The sequence below is a fragment of the Choristoneura fumiferana genome, chromosome 18 (genome assembly GCF_025370935.1).
Source record: "Choristoneura fumiferana chromosome 18, NRCan_CFum_1, whole genome shotgun sequence".
Classification (NCBI taxonomy): Eukaryota; Metazoa; Arthropoda; class Insecta; order Lepidoptera; family Tortricidae; genus Choristoneura; species Choristoneura fumiferana.
Window position 1 is genome coordinate 2,954,646 of NC_133489.1, and position 16,982 is coordinate 2,971,627.

At 38.6% G+C, this 16,982-nt stretch overlaps 1 protein-coding gene across 11 annotated transcripts in view; it reads left to right on the top strand.

Moving 5' to 3' along the window:
• Window positions 1-514: 514 nt before the first annotated feature.
• LOC141438207 (uncharacterized) overlaps window positions 515-16,982 on the top strand; it is a 53,205-nt gene continuing 36,737 nt past the window's right edge. For 3 of the 11 annotated variants that reach the window (XR_012452461.1, XM_074101984.1, XM_074101985.1), the window contains exon 1: window positions 515-768. The gene's annotated coding sequence lies outside the window, so the exon portion shown is untranslated. The remainder of the gene's footprint in view (window positions 769-16,982) is intronic. The other 8 variants (XM_074101974.1, XM_074101973.1, XM_074101981.1 and 5 more) reach the window with 4 other exon arrangements.

A 16,982-nucleotide genomic window follows, 5' to 3' on the forward strand; every position in this document is an offset into this window, starting at 1 on the left:
ATGTTACTTCCTACTTACAAACATATTTATTCGCATTCCTAATCGTTTTTTAGATAGCCTTAGTCTTAGAAATCTACTGTGACTCAGAAATAATGTGCGTAAAATCAACCGTGACCGTAGCCAGCAGTTAGATAGGTACGACAATGTAGCTTATAATACGTAAAATAAAACATTTTAGTTAATAGAATACACAAGAGACAAAGACGTGAAAATTTCAGACTTCTGCAATAAATGCGAATCGCAGGATTGCAATAAACTTCGCAGACGGTGTCGCGAGTAATCGCTAGTATTTTATAATCATCTACAACTACAAATGATGTTCTGCATTGAACCACTGACAGACAGACAGACCTGCCCCACACTTACCATTTATAGAAAGATTCGCTAGCTTCGTTAGAGAAAGAAAACGTTAAAATTAATTAACCGACGAATTTTATTAGCCGCTAATTACCGGCAGAGTTAATATTGTAAACAGTGATTTAATATCAACGTCGAACAAACCGGCTACGTTTCCACTGGCCGCGCACGCATTTAACTCCCCGCCTCAACACGCGACGCGCGCATCCGTCGCGCGCCTCGGATATTTCGCGGCATCGCGAATTTCAAATTTCGAACTTTTTACTTTTTAATTCTAACTGCCAGTGCGTTTAATTTAAAAAGTTTGTCTATTGTTTTTGGTGCGTGTTTTTTTTTATTTTGTGGTTATTTCAGTCAGTGTTTGGTGTTGTGAAGTGTTATGGCGTATGAGTTATTTGATTATTGAAACAGGTGTTTGTGACGTGTAGTTAAGCCTACTGATAATAACTGGCTAAATAGATGATAAAAAGAGTCGTTAGCATCACGGCCAAATTTAACTGGAATAATAGCCAATTGTTGGTCACAATTTTCTTAAAACAATTGATGAACAGCCGAAGATAATTTTTCAATAGCGCACGTAGGCAGTGAATAGGATTTTAAAATTTATGGCGATATCGTATGGATTTTGTTTTACGTAGTTTAAGTTATTCGTATGCTAAATTAAAATATTAACATTACTCGCTATTGGGAAGAAGCCGGTTAAAATATTTCGTCCATCAGACTCTATCTTTTCATGACTCATTTTTCGATTCCGTTCACTTAGGGCCAGCAGGGCTACTCCGAAACCCGAAACTCGAAGTTCGTGTCGTGCGGTCCCTCTGACACTTATACTATTTAATACGAGAGCGAGAGGGACCGCACGACACGAACTTCGAGTTTCGAGTTTCGGAGTAGCTCTGCAGCAGGGTTACTACGAAACTCGAAACTCGAAGTTCGTATCGTACCTCCCTCTAGTGCTCGTATTAAATAATATAAGTGTCAGAGGGACCGCACGACACGAACTTCGAGTTTCGAGTTTCGGAGTAGCTCTGCAGCAGGGTTACTACGAAACTCGAAACTCGAAGTTCGTATCGTACCGTCCCTCTCGTTCTCGTATTAAATAATATAAGTGTCAGAGGGACTGCGCGAGACGAACTTCCGAGTTTCGAGTTTCTTAGTAGCTGACGGACTGCATTCCAACTTCAACGTAACTGCCAACTGCCGACTGCCCATACATTTGTCATTGCAGTTCAATTGCAGTAGGCACAACGTTTATTACGTATTCTTAGATAATTTTTGCAGGTGGTAGGACCTTGTGCAAGGTCCGCCCGGATTGCTACCACCATCTTACTTGCTAATCCTGCCGTGAAGCAGCAGTGCTTGCACTGTTGTGTTTCGGCGTGGAGAGTAAGACAGCCGGTGAAATTACTGGCACTTGAGGTATCCCATCTTAGGCCTCTAGGTTGGCCAACGCATCTGCAATACCCCTGGTGTTGCAGATTTTTATGGATGGTGGTGATCTCTTACCATCAGGAGACCCACTTGCTCGTTTGCCATCCAGTCGAAAAAAAAAAAAAAAAAAAAAAAAACTGCACGCTGACTGCTATAAAAATGTATGAGCAGTCGGTAGTTGCAGTTACGTTGCGGTTGGAATGCAGTCCGTGTACTGGCCCTTAGCAGTTTGTTTTTGTTCACTGTTCCAAAGGGTAGACCTGAGTATATATTTGATACTAGCTTATGCCCGCGACTACGTCTGCGCGGATCTAGGTTATCGCGCGGTGGCGCCCTCTACCGGAATAAAAGGTATCCTATGTTGATCCTTGGTTCAAACTACCTATATACCAAATTTCATCAAAATCGGTTCAGTGGTTTCGACGTGAAAGGGTAACAGACAGACAGACAGACAGACAGACAGAGTTACTTTCGCATTTATAATATTAGTAAGGATAGTAAGGATTAATTTCAGCTTGATAAAAGGGTTTTGACAGACAGACGGAAGGACAACAAAGTGATATTAAATGATATTATAAGGGATAACTCACGTCTTAAATCGAGTTTAGCTTGTCATGTTTCGGGCTATTTCGTAGCCCTTCTTCACATGAGTACGCGACTCGGCGGCTGCCGCAACACGCGCACTACGCGCCAACCCGCGTGCTCCTGCGAAGAATAATTTACAAAATCTTTGGCCTACCGGAAAATACAACAATGTATGTATGCAAATAAATTCAATTCAATTCAATGAAGTATAAATGAAGTATATCATTTAATATGAGTGAGTCTCACTGTAGTTTCATGTTCAAAACAACAAAGTGATGCTTTAAGGGTTCCGTTGTTGACAACTAAGGTAGGGCATCCTAAACACCCAAAGCTCCCGTAGAACCCAGACGAAGTCGCAGACGACGGCTAACACATAATAGTATGTAATCATTCTGTCCCGCTCGGCGATTTGCACACTGGAAAGCAGTTTTTCTCACGATGTTTTCTCTTACCGCGATCAGTGCGCGGGCGCTGGCACTGCCGATGTCCCGTTCACGATGACGGTTCAAGTTAATTATTATTATTACGTATTCTTAAATATTTTTTTGTCATGACTTCATACGTGAGAATTGCTTCGATGATAATTTATGACTTTACTAAAATTAACCTTACTGATAGAAAAATGCGAAAGTTAGTGAGTATGTGGGTGTATGTTTGTCCCTCCTTCACGCTAAACGGCGTGATGGACTTGGATGAAATTTGATATTTTTTTTATTTTTTTTATTTGACTGGATGGCAAACGAGCAAATGGGTCTCCTGATGGTAAGAGATCACCACCGCCCATAAACATCTGCAACACCAGGGGTATTGCAGACGCGTTGCCAACCTAGAGGCCTAAGGTGGGATACCTCACGTGCCAGTAATTTCACCGGCTGTCTTACTCTCCACGCCGAAACACAACAGTGCAAGCACTGCTGCTTCACAGCAGGATTAGCGAGCAAGATGGTGGTAGCAATCCGGGCGGACCTTGCACAAGGTCCTACCACCTGCAAACTGCCTGCCTGATATGTAGATAACTGGACGTTCAGTCTCGTGTTTTCGGGATCTGGGGCGTTATTGTCTAACTCGGTATCACGATCGTTATTCACCGCTTCTTTCTATCATATGGTATAAGACGAGGGTAGAAAGAGACAGTGATTGTGATCGCGAACGTCAGTGCGTCAGACCATACGGCCTCAGCAGGGCTAGGGGGTGTCGTTCGGTCCCTCTGACTATTTATTACGAGAGCGAGAGGGACGGTATGATACGAACTTCGATTTTCTAACTTTACTTCCTCTTGGTTGCTTGCCCTGAACCTTCCCTGTCATTAGGAGTTTTTCTATTTTCGAATTTCGGAGTAGGCCCTCTGATCTGTCCAGCGCATTAGGCTACTTCCTCTTGGTTGCTTGCCCTGAACCTTCCCTAGAGTTTTTCTAGATTTTCGTTCAATTTTCCTAGCTATGTGGCTATGTGACCAAAAAAGTCTAAGATCCTACGGAGGCAGATCACTGATAATACTATACTACTATAGAATTGACTCATTGTACGGCGAGCCGTCCATGGTATTTACTTGCAGCATTCTTGTCTCAGCCTTTTTGAGGATACACGTTCAACTCTACATAAACTACTGTCAGCGGTGGCCTTAGGGGGTCGCGAACAGGGCAATCGCCTGGGGCCTCGCTCTTGCAGGGGCCTCGCGCAGCAACCCAAGCAAATAAAAAAAAAAGATTTTTTACTTTTCTCGAAGGACAAAGGCCCTCGCAAAGACCTGCCGCCCGGAGCCTCGCAATAGGTAAGGCTGCCACTGACTACTGTAAATAACTAACGACGAAAAAAAACAGTCGGTTTCACCGTGATCTTCCAATACCTAAATCTTATAACTGTCATTCTGACGCCAACTATGATTGATTAATTAAAAGACCATTGACGTTCTCGAATACGTCGTATCATCGTGACTTGTAATGTTATTGGTAATTTTATTTACATTCGTTTACATAACATTTAAGTTTTCAAATAATAAATGACTCTACCTACAACAGGTGATTTCCAATAAGTTATTTGTACTGTTTTTATTGCGTAAACAAACAACCCACAGCCTAAACCACTGGAACTAGACTTAAAATATGGCAGACATATGCCTTAAGGGTCATAGGAACAAAGTAATACAAGAAGGAAAATTAAAAGGGATCTATCTATGTTTTGGTCGATTCAGAGTAGCTCTATCTCCGTTACTGTATGTATATTGGAGACTTAAAATCTGACGTTCACCTAGGCAAATTTATAAAAATGTTTTCAGGATTTTTCAAAATTACCCTTAGGGGTTTACTGCGAGTCGTGGCGGTTCAGTCCGTGCTTAATCTTAAACTATATAAAGATAAACTTAAACGAAACGTTTTTTACAACTATTTTTTATAAGTCGTGGTGTGGCGAATGCATGGTATCAAGTACTTTATTTTATCTATTAATTTTATTACTTACACGAACTAAGTTACCTACAGGCAAGGGCTAGCATTGAATATTAGTCGCATACATACATATGGAACTCTAAACTGCGCATGGCCCGACACGCTCTTGGCCGGTTTTTCTAAAGTGTAAATTTGACCTTATTTAGTTTCATTTCAATATTGTTTACTTCCTGCTCCCCTGTGTCATTAACCCCATTGCTTACTGCTGCAAGTGTTTAAACGTTCGTTAAACTCGTCTTTAGCAAGATCGCAGTGGAGCGAAACGAGGGGTTATGTTTTTATCCGCGTTTTTTTGTTTATCTCGCATTAAGTATAGAATACTAGACTCTAAATACTAGTAGACGTTCTCCAGGCACCTTAACTCCTGCGGTATAGGCCCTAGGTAGGGCCTATATAAACGACAATACTGGTAAAATTCGTTTGTCATCTGTCACTTCGACATTTGTATTGTCGAAAGGAAAGCATTTGTTAGTTAACATAGGCTTGTTAATTTATGATAGGGGGTTAGGGTCTATATCGACTGGTCGAAAATTGTTAGTCATATTTATTTTTCAAATTTTTATAAAACAAACCTAACCTAACCTATAGAGTTCTACAGGATGACCATTTAAAAATTTATGAAAAATGTATAGTTTCACCGGGGAAAAAAATTATGACTAACAATAATTATTACAAAAATTACATTATGACTTATAAAATTTTGGCAGTCGAAAGGATACCAGGGCCTTAACATAATGAATGGCCATCAATCAACTGCATTTGCATCTGTGACAGATGATTCAAGTATTGCATCAGCTGCACTTTCTGGTAGTTGAACAAGCCTATACCACAGAATAAGTAATAGTACAAGTACAGAAGCTTCACTGCCGTACAAGTGACGTTTAGGCATAAGAATCGTGCCTACTTTATGCTTCTCTGTCTATCGCATAACTCGTGTTCACTCGCACGCGTTGAGTCGCACTGAATCGCCTTAACGTTGGGGAGGCCCGGTATGTACTTGTAGCTCGGCGGCGGAATGGCGTAGTGACACCCCCCTGCCTATACGGGAACATCTCCCACCACACAACGGACACAAAAAGCATTCGAGCTCGTAGGTATATCTTCAACCGTACATGCTCAGGCCCCATAAGGTGACCAGGGGCTATTGTAGCTGGGGGGATATTGTATCTGAGCGACGCCATGTTCTTCTCGGCCATTTTACCTTCTGTTCGCCAGAAGACTAATAAATAAATATCACGGGACAAATTCACACCAATTGACCTAGCCCCAACGAAAGCTTAGCAAAGCTTGTGTTATGGGTACTAAGCAACGGATAAATATAATTATATAGATAGATACATACTTAAATACATAGTAAACACCCAAGACCCGAGAACAAACATTCGTATTTTTCATACAAATATCTGCCCCGACACGGGAATCGAGCCCGAGACCTCAAGCTTCGTAGTCAGGTTCTCTAACCACTAGGCCATCTGGTCGTTTAAACTAAGACTATCTTCACACAACACACATGAGCATGGCGAACATGGCGTCGTAAGGACGCCATCAGACGGCTCAGATACAATATCCCCCCAGCTACAATAGCAGCGGGTTACCTTACTACGAAGTGCAAAATTCGAACTTGGTGTCTTGCCGTCCCGCTGGCACTTATATTAATACGAGAGCGAGGGACGGTACGATACGAACTTCGAAATTCGAATTTCGTAGTAACCCCCTGGTCCTTCTGCACGCTAAAGCCAGAAACCAAGAGTGGCCGTGAGCTTGGCGTCCTGCTAGACGCCTCCACTACTCATTCTTTCCCGCGAGTTCTGCCCAATACACTTGAGATCAAAAATATCTGAACACGACTTTATTGTTACCGGCGTAGAAGCGTGTTCAGATATTATTGATAAAAATTTTACTTACATGTTTATGAGCTCGACTGTACATGAATAAACGAACTGAAACAATTACTTTGATCACCCGCGACCTTATGATAGCTACGTGCAAGAAATGTGTGGTCATGCAGTTCCTCCACCTCCCCACTGTAAGATAAGAACACACACAAAAGGCACAAACCCATCTATCACCACCTCCACACTACACTGACGCGTTTCGAACTCAACCAAAGCTCATCTTCAGAGCATCACAACCGTTCACCATACCACCAGATGTTAGACTCTAACAACTAACTCTCTCTTAGAGTAGTATGATAGATTAGTGTGTAATTTGTGTGTGTTCTTTCAGTGTGGAGGTAGAGGAACTGCATGAACACACATTTCTTGCATAAATTGTTTCAGTTCATTGATATAGACCTCCGCAAAGTAACGCCTGATTCAATAAATTATGAATACTTATTACACCCTATTTTTTTTGTAAGTTTACAGCCTATTAAATTCAACGAACATGCCATTTGGCAACAACAGCACAAGCTTCCGCGTGAATTAACCCAAAAAGTACAGTTCAGACGAAATACTTCCTGCTCTTAAAGTGGCTTAAAACAATACGAGTAAACAAGTATCGCTTTACAAACTGTTGCCTCATATGTGCCCTGAGTGATTATGAGCATTAAACGGTCTGTATTACTTGGAGCCGTGGTGGCCTAGTGGTTTGACCTATCGCCTCTCAAACAGAGGGTCGTGGGTTCAAACCCCGGCTCGCACCTCTGAGTTTCTCCAAATTCATGTGCGGAATTACATTTGAAATTTACCACGAGCTATGCGGTGAAGGAAAACATCGTGAGGAAACCTGCACAAACCTGCGAAGCAATTCAATGATGCGTGTGAAGTTCCCAATCCGCACTGGGCCCGCGTGGGAACTATGGCCCAAGCCCTCTTGTTCTGAGAGGAGGCCTGTGCCCAGCAGTGGGACGTATATAGGCTGGGATGATGATGATGATTACTTGGCTGTATGGTTTGAATACCTTTACCTTTTTTTTAAATGAAAAAGAGTGTAACAACCAACCATTGCAACCATTGCTTACACTGTTGTGTTTCGGCGTAGAGAGTAAGACAGCTGGTGAAATTACTGGCACTTGAGGTATCCCATCTTAGGCCTCTAGGTTGGGAACGCATCTGCAATACCCCTGGTGTTGCAGATGTTTATATGGGCGGTGGTGATCTCTTACCATCAGGAGACCCACTTGCTCGTTTGCCATTCAGTAGAATAAAATAAAAAATTAAAACCGAGTAAAATTTTCCAAGCTATGGTCCGCAATCAAAAATCAAAATTGTAGGTTAGATTTATTACTTAGTAGCCGCTACCTGCGAGTCCCGCGACTCCGTCTGCGTGGAATTCGTTTATCACTATCCCCCGGGAACTATGCAATTTTCCGGGTTAAAAACTATCACATGTCCTTCTCCGAGACTAAAATTACCTGTATACCGAATTCCATCTAAATCGGTTCAATGGTTGAGACGTGATGAAGTAACAAACAAATAAACAAACAGACTTACAAACTTTCGCATTTATAATATTATAGTGTGATTAAAGTAAAAGATGCGGTAAGAAGTTCACTTTTGCATAAAATAAAAAATCCAGTCTGCTTTAAAAAAACTAAGTGGTCTGGAACTCTATTTAAGTAACGTAAATTTCAATTCAAAACTGTGATCAGCTCTAAAACTCTCAGTTACTATGTTGCTAAGTACTTATAATTATTTTCTAGTTTTTACCCCTTGAAGAGGAATAGAAAATTAGTACGAAGCATTTATCTACTTTTATGTTAAAATATTAACTTTTTTATCAGCTAGAGTTGTTATAGAGGCTATCAAAATTACTCGACAAATTGCTTGTCTAATTCTACCATAGAAATCTACATTCTTTTATAGATTTTAACGTAAACTATGAACAATTTATCTCTATTTGTATGTAAGTTATTTCCGCACGTGCTTACGTGATTATTCCGCATATTCGTCTATTTCTGTCTCTTATCACATTCCGTCTACTTAATTAGGTCTCATATGACCTCTTCATTTAGATATACTTAAACTCGTATCTTGTAGAAACCATACGTACTCGTACCTTAATTTCCGCGCGACGTACATTTGGATTTTCTGAATTACTTCAGATTAAAAACAAACGATATTTTTAAATCAGACAAGTTTGTAAACAGCGTTTGAAAATAAATTGAATAAGGTTGGCTATGATTTGATGTTTTTAATAAGTACAAATAAAATAGTTTAATTGTTCAAATGATGAAAGAGGCGGCTGATACTTAATACATGGGCCTAGGGCAGCCAAGAGTGCAAATTCTCCACGGCAAAACCAGAATGATGGACTGAAGTGACCATGAGCGTGGCCAGGGGAGAGCAGGTAGGGGCAGCTGCCCCCCTCCCCCCACTAACGATTCTAAAAAGTTGCCAAATGTAAAGCAACCAAACCAGTCTTTGACTTGACGTCAAAACCGAAACTCTAATTAATTCACCAATTCCAATAAATACCTACAATTCATACTTTTCTCATTCTCCACATCAATTCCCCCCCCCCCCCCCTTTACCTGGGCCATCGGCTGGCGATGCCCTTGGCCTTGGAACTGGAATGAACGTGTAACAAAAGTCATAGAAACAAGTAGTGAAAACAATTGTAATTCCAAGTATGTCTGACAATAAGGCCTCTGGTATAAATAAGTGTGAAATAGAGCAAGTACACATTAGCTATAAGCCTTATCAGGTGTTTGCAGTGCTGTAAACTTGACGTCAGCGACCTTGGGCACATGGTTTAACACCGTACATTACATTACCAAGGGCATCCTTCGAAGATCGCTTCTCACAACTGGTTTCTTAGAAAATGAGATGCTAAGCTTGACCAATGGGGGGTTTCTGTGTCTGGCTAGATGGCGCTAGCATCGAAAGGTCCGTTAAACAACCTTTGACATTTGCGCCACGTTTGTGATTGGTTGAATATCTAAATGACTTAACCGCAAGTAAAACAGAAACGCCAAACGGACCACACGTCACTATAAAAACGCCATCTAGCGATTAGCCTGTCAAAAAACTCTCATTTGTTTTATTTCTTCTTGAATTCTCGCGTACGGAAGACATCTCAAAATCTTATTCTACTTCTTTAGTCTGATTATTATTATTTTATGACATCCGCCTGGAAAAAAAATATGTTGTGGTAAACAAGGGTGTTTGCACTCAAGCAGCAATCATAACAGGCTTATAGGGAACCTATACTTGGTTTGGATAGGTATTTAACTAAATGTAAACAAACTTCAGTTGCCAGATTGGTTACATTCAAGGATTTTAAACATTTTACTTATTTATCATTGTAATACAAACTAGACTAGTGTATTTCAATACAGAAAAGTTTAATGGGGAAATTTATAATTACTATATTTAAGACACTAATTGACGTTGTTTTGTTTACATTTAGTTAAATACCTATCCAAACCAAGTATAATGCGTGTACAGTTAATTTTTTTTAATATACAAAACACCATGCTCATTAACAAAACAAAAAACTGATGTTAGTAAAACTATGGTAAAAACTTTAATAGCAATTATTTTACCTACTTTTATAAAAAACAACGTGGAAAAGTCATAAATTTTAACTGCTTTAAACAGGATGTAAAAACTAAATAATTTTCCTGTTACTTACAGTCCAATAATAGTAAAGTACAACATTTTATTTTACTTTTAAATACAGGTTCTTTTTAAGGAAAAACATTAAGTTCACCTTGTACCTTGTACAGGTCAACGTATAAATATAATAACTATGTATCATAGTTCTTGATAAACTTATTATAGCTCTTACATCAGCTGAATAGAGACTAAATTGACGATTTTACGTTTGACGTCATTTTCAATAGTGTAGAGATAAATGTACTTACCTACATGCAAAAAAAGTAGTTAGGTAAGTACGTCATCCAGTAAGACCTTTGTAAGTTGACGTCTTTCGAATGTCAAATAAATTTATAACAAAAAATGTATGTACAACTAACTTATTTGCGGCTTTTACTTTTATCTGGCGGTTAAAATATTCCTATAGGAAATCTCAGATAACAGCTTGTTCGCTGTACCTGTATAACACTCATACATAACCAGCAGAAGTGGTCAAATGTTTCCTACCTCAAAAAGATTTCGGTAATGTATGGTCACTTTTACTGTCAATTTTAAAAATCATCTCATGCTAGAAATGAAATAGTTCTTCTCCTTCGTACACGCAAGTATTTCGGCAAATATACCAAATGAAGTGCCAGCATTAGGTACGCCGACGAGCGAAGTGAGGAGTGCCAGGAGTGCCAGGATCTAATTAATTTAGGAAATATTTCGTTGCTTACCAGTGCTGGTTATTTATTTGTTGTAACCGCAAATTTTAGGGGCAGTTAGTGAAGATCCTACTTACTAAACATTTTCATAGTTTTATTAAAAAATAAGCCTTTTTTGAAAATAAATTAGCAGGCAATAATCGCTACTTTGTTTTTATTCGAAACGCCGCACTATCTGACGTGACATCTGTCACAGATCCGCTTCTCTCTCGTGTCAAATTATTGTAGCTCCAAAAAAAAAACAAAAATTATTTACAATCTAGTAAGTAAGTGTCCGTAAAAACAGAGAGATCCAGGAGCTGGTGGCTGAACCCAACATCATCGGCGTAACAAAATCACACAGACTTCGCTGGTTCGGCCACCTACTACGAATGGGAGAGGATCGGCTGCCAAAAGAGCGTACGTGGGACGACCGGCTGGTCGCCGTCCGGTTGGGCGACCCAGGTACCGCTGGGAGGACAGTGTCCAGGCGGATCTGCGACGTCTCCAAGTCGACGACTGGCAAGAGGCTGCGCACGATCGGGACAGATGGCGTGCTCTCGTTTCGGAGGCCAAGACCCTCTTTGGGTCCCTGAGCCAAATTAGTTAGTTAGTTAGTAAGTAAGTGTAGTAAATGTAAAACTAAAAATTAATTGCAATATCGCTTCGCAGCCACAGCAACCAGCTGAATATTTTTTGTGTTTATATAATAAATACAGTCTTATTGTATTGTATAAGTGCTTATTGAATAAGTAATGTCGACGTAAGCGCAAACGGGTTTGGATAACCTGCCGACCCAATCAAAGGTTGGCTGGTGCGACAATGATTAAAATTAAAGCCAAAAATAATCACTACGTTTAAAAATCTACGTATCTCAAAGTCGATATTCAAACTAAGTGTACCTACATAATATAATCATCTTGCATAACCAGCACTGGAAGGTGCCAAATATTTCCTTCTTTAATAAGATTTAGATCATTACCTTAATTACATTTACTTGGTCACGGTTCCGGAAAATTTGGTACCGTACGGCAACGAGCGAAGCCAAGGGTTAGGTACAATGAGGGCTATCGCGTATGAATTCGCCACTAGAGGCGCTAGTGTAGCGTGAGGTCTCCGAAATGTCAAATCTCATAGTTTTTGGGTGAGCTACGCGGGTTTATTTATAATTAGAATATTTTTTGTGAATATTTTGCAATATCTGAAATTAATTATGGCAAATATGCGTTCCGGGGCAATGAATGTCTGAGTTTTGAGACAGTTTTGTCTTTCGGAAACCTTTGTCCTCCCTTTTTTCCGAACAAAACGGGGACTATGGAACACTGTGGCATGCTCGATATTTTTATGGTACGGTTTTAAGGTGTATTAAATATGATTTTAATCTAAACTTTGTTTTCACGCCCGTAAAAACAGACTTTGAAAGCCACATTAAAAACCTCACGCAACAGTGCGCCATCTAGTGAGACAAAAATCGATAGCCCTCGTTGCGACCAAAATGCGTGTTCGCGTCGCGTCTCGGCCGGCGGAGCGTCAGGAATTCAGGATTTACATACTTAATTTCGAAAATAATTTTCCGTTTAGCTTATCTACACATTGTTTCGAGATGTGATTTGTTCTGAAAGTAGTGGTTTAATATGTGATTTAATTTTATCAATTTTCTAAAACTATTTCAACGCGAAATTAACGATAATCTGTTTCGTTAATAAGTACGACGAACGATTTTAGACGGCCAGATGGTCTAGTGGTAAGAGAACCTGACTACGAAGCTTGAGGTCCCGGGTTCGATTCCCGTGTCGGGGCAGATATTTGTATGAAAAATACGAATGTTTGTTCTCGGGTCTTGGGTGTTTACTATGTATTTAAGTATGTATTTATCTATATAATTATATTTATCCGTTGCTTAGTACCCATAACACAAGCTTTGCTAAGCTTACTTTGGGACTAGGTCAATTGGTGTGAATTGTCCCGTGATATTTATTATTATTATTTATTATTATTAACGATGGCAATACGATTTAACGGTGACAAAAACAACAACAACAATAATAAACACCACAGTATAGTAAGCAATACAAAAAAATATACACCTAATGTAAGCAATAAACAACCTAATCAAGCGACGGCTATGAAGCCATAGCGATCACTTCCAAGTTCAAAGCAAATTTTATAACAGAAAATAATAGACAAGGAATAGATATTAGCCAGTGGAATTTGCAACAGATTCGGAGCATAAACTTCAGTAAATTTAGTTTTTACACCAAGGGTTGAAGAAACAGTTAGAAAGTTCCCAAAAGAAATGATTTTGTAATTACTGTTTCGTGTTATTAATTAGAAGCACAATGGAGAAACGTGTGAATTCTGACTAAATACCCGTTACTAGAACTACAGCTTAATGATTCTAGACTCAAAACAGGAAAAAATATCATAATACAGTCTGTAGACAGATAAATATATAGATAGATGTATAGGTACAAGGTGTTAATTAAATAACTGAAAATCAGAAAGTAGTTTGCTCAGAATCGAGAGCAGAATCGATTGCATAATTGTTTTAATCATTTTGTGCTTGTATGTTAAAATCCCTTTTTAATTGTGTCAAGTCTTAAAGTTACGAATGCAACATGCGAAAATATAATGTTTCAGTGAGGTTGCATACTATTCAGTTAATTTAATACTGGCCGTTTTGCTGTCAGTTTCATTTTCTCCTAAAAACTTCGAAGCGCAACTGACAAACAAATTATGAGTGACAATCAAGTTTCTTCTTACTTAGCAAACACACGAATATTTTTTGAAATAATGAAGGTAACCGAAAACAAATGCAATAAACTAATTCAAAATGAAGAAATGCGTAAAGAATGGTCATATTAATACACAAAATACAATAACTTGTCAACCAAAAATAAAATTACAATGTCAAATTAGATTTAAATCAAAACAATAATAATAACGATTAATGGACACAATAACAACGAAACCAAAAACATTTTTTTTATTTGTACATAATGAACCTTAAACATTTTTGTATTCATCGAAAAACGGGGTGCAAGCCCGGATTTGAAGCCACGGTCCTCTACTTGATAGGCCATAGGTCAAACCAGTAGGCCACCATGGCTGTAACAAACATACGAAACTGTCATACCTATCCTGTCTCCAGTATAAAGACACCTGATTTAAAATTTTCTGGCTTTCGGAAACAACGTGTCTAATAAGTTATTCAACAATATTTTTTACCCATCCGTGAAGTCGTCGCAATTAACGTTCGCACAACGTTTTTAGTGTGCGACAATAACCCGTAAAAACCGTTCGCAGACATAATTGCGTTACATCAACGTCTCACGATCTTTTTTGCCACATGAGATCATAGAGCCACTATTCGACTAAACCATAGGACGTGGTGCTGTGGCTGTTGACGGAAAAATTGAGCCTCTAAAGCTAAAGAAACCTTTTTATAATAGGAGATTGTACAACAAGAGCATAAAACGAGCCATTTTACCCAAGACGTTCATTTAGCCACCCGAGCCGGTACGGCGAGGGTGGATAGACACGTCGAGGGGAAAATGGGTTTAATGCTCGAGTTTCACACTCATGCTTTTCATTTAGATTGCGAGGAAATGAAATAGCAACAGTGGAAACAATAATTCACTTTCTATGTACCTTTTATTTTTTATGCATTATTATAATAATTCTATTTTTTAATTTTACTGATTTATTATGATTGGTGTGATTGATTTTTAGTTTTATAGAAATTAACAATTATTTAAAAAATATGTGCAAACTTTTTTGTTTGTGGCTGTTGACACCTGATTACCTTGGTCTTAAGTTGGTCTTAGACGAAGATTTTATTTTATGCACTAGAACATAAAAAGTCATTTTATGTCGCCTAGATACAGCATAAACACGAACTTTACGAGCATGAGAAGTGAAAAATGATTATTATTATTATTATTTTTTATTAGGTGTATGGGCCACAGGTCGTCACTACTTTTAAAAAAGCTCGTATCTAATACATCGATGATTTTCTGAGTGCATTTAAGGAACATTATTTTAAGGGTATTTTTTGTCAAAAAAAAAAGTTGTGACGATATGTAGTAGGAATAGCAACAGTGCAGCGGACCACATTAGATTACAAAAGCAGAAACAATAGAAAATCAATACAATTTTTGTACCGATTAGCTTCAGTCATCCATCGTCGTCACTCGCACCTCTGAGTTATTCTTAATAAATTTACCACGAGCTTTACGGTGAAGGAAAACATCGTGAGGAAACCTACACATACCTGCGAAGCAATTCAATGGTGTGTGCGAAGTTCCCAATCCGCACTGGGCCCGCGTGGGAACTACGGCCCAAGCCCTCTCATTCTGTGAGGAGGCCTGTGCCCAGCAGTGGGACGTATATAGTGTATAATTTTACCCGAACCATTTGGAGCCACTTTTGACCCCCTCATAACTCAAAAATACTTTTTAGGGGAAATGGTAAAATACAATCCTTAGCTTTATGCAACAATAACGTTAAGTGAATTACGTTATTATAAGGGGTCGTGGTCACTTGTACTAGCCATATTGGTTCATAACTACAACTCAAGCTGGCAGCACGGTGTTAAGTTGCGACATGTCTTGTAGCTTGCCAAGTGACGTCTTATTGAGCCACCATGTATGTTTATTTATTTTGCGTAAGCCAGTGCGACTCTAGACCCGGTCAAAACCAATATTATATGGCACAATCGACTACAAGAATGTTATATAAAACGTCAGCATATTAACTAAGTTGATTAGGATTAGTTCTGAGGATTTACTATTTATAAATGGAAGATCGACAACTCAAAATATATAAGTCCAAGCAGAAAATACCAGTTTAAAATACAACTGTCCATCCTGTATATCATCAAAAATGACATCTTGAACCATGATAATAGTACAAGATACGAACCTAAATCGACCTTCACCTTTCTGATAATATAGAAAGAAACGTATTTTATAATAAACTAGCTGTTCCCGCGGCTTCGCCCCCGTTGTCATTTTTATAAATTTTCTTCCATAAAAACCTTCTCCTGACAATTACGAACACAACAAAAAAAGAATTAGTGAAATCGGTTCAGCCGTTCCCAAGTTTGACGATTTTTATTTATATAGATTTAGTATATTAGAAAGTATATTAGAAATGGGTATGCTTAAAAAATCCTCGCCAGGCTATTTTAAATTATTAATAAAAAATATGTTTTTAATCAAAAAAAATTGAGTTTACCTACTGTTAAATGTAGAAAGTGGCCAATCGCCTTACTAAAATGTACCCATTTTTTCAGTTTGTTGCATTACAGTTGGATTAGTTTTAGAAGCGAAATCGCTGTTTTAATATTTTTACAAATCATTATGTGTTTTGGGATGTTATCAGTTGCTCTCTGCGTAAGCTACTTGAGTTTTATCATTGCGACCTTGGAACTATGTACCTAGAGTCTAGTAAGTACTGTGGAAGATGACAAAACGATCATGCAAATTGTTTTTTTTTTAATAGAGTAATTTATGAATCTAGGTCTCCACGTTACCCTAGGAATGAAATAAGACGATTAAACTTTTATTATGAAACTTTTATTAGGGAATATTTTATCGATTCAGTGCTTTTTGAAAATTTAATGCCGGAGCCGCGATGTTGGAAACTTAAAAAATATCATATTTAAGCCATTTTGAGTTATTATTCATTAATGGGATTTATAATGACTATAGTAAGGTTTTCTTAATAGGTAGGTATAGAGATCGCTCTAAAGCGATAAGGCCGCCTATTGCTTACTTTGGAAATCTTTCTCCATTTACCTCTATTTTCTGTACTGCTTACTATAATATGTGGTGTTTGATAAACATTCATTGTATTGCACTGAATTTCACCTGCTCGTGCGTAATTGATTTTGATTCTTAAGTTTTGTCTGAGTTATCAGACAACAATGCAATTTC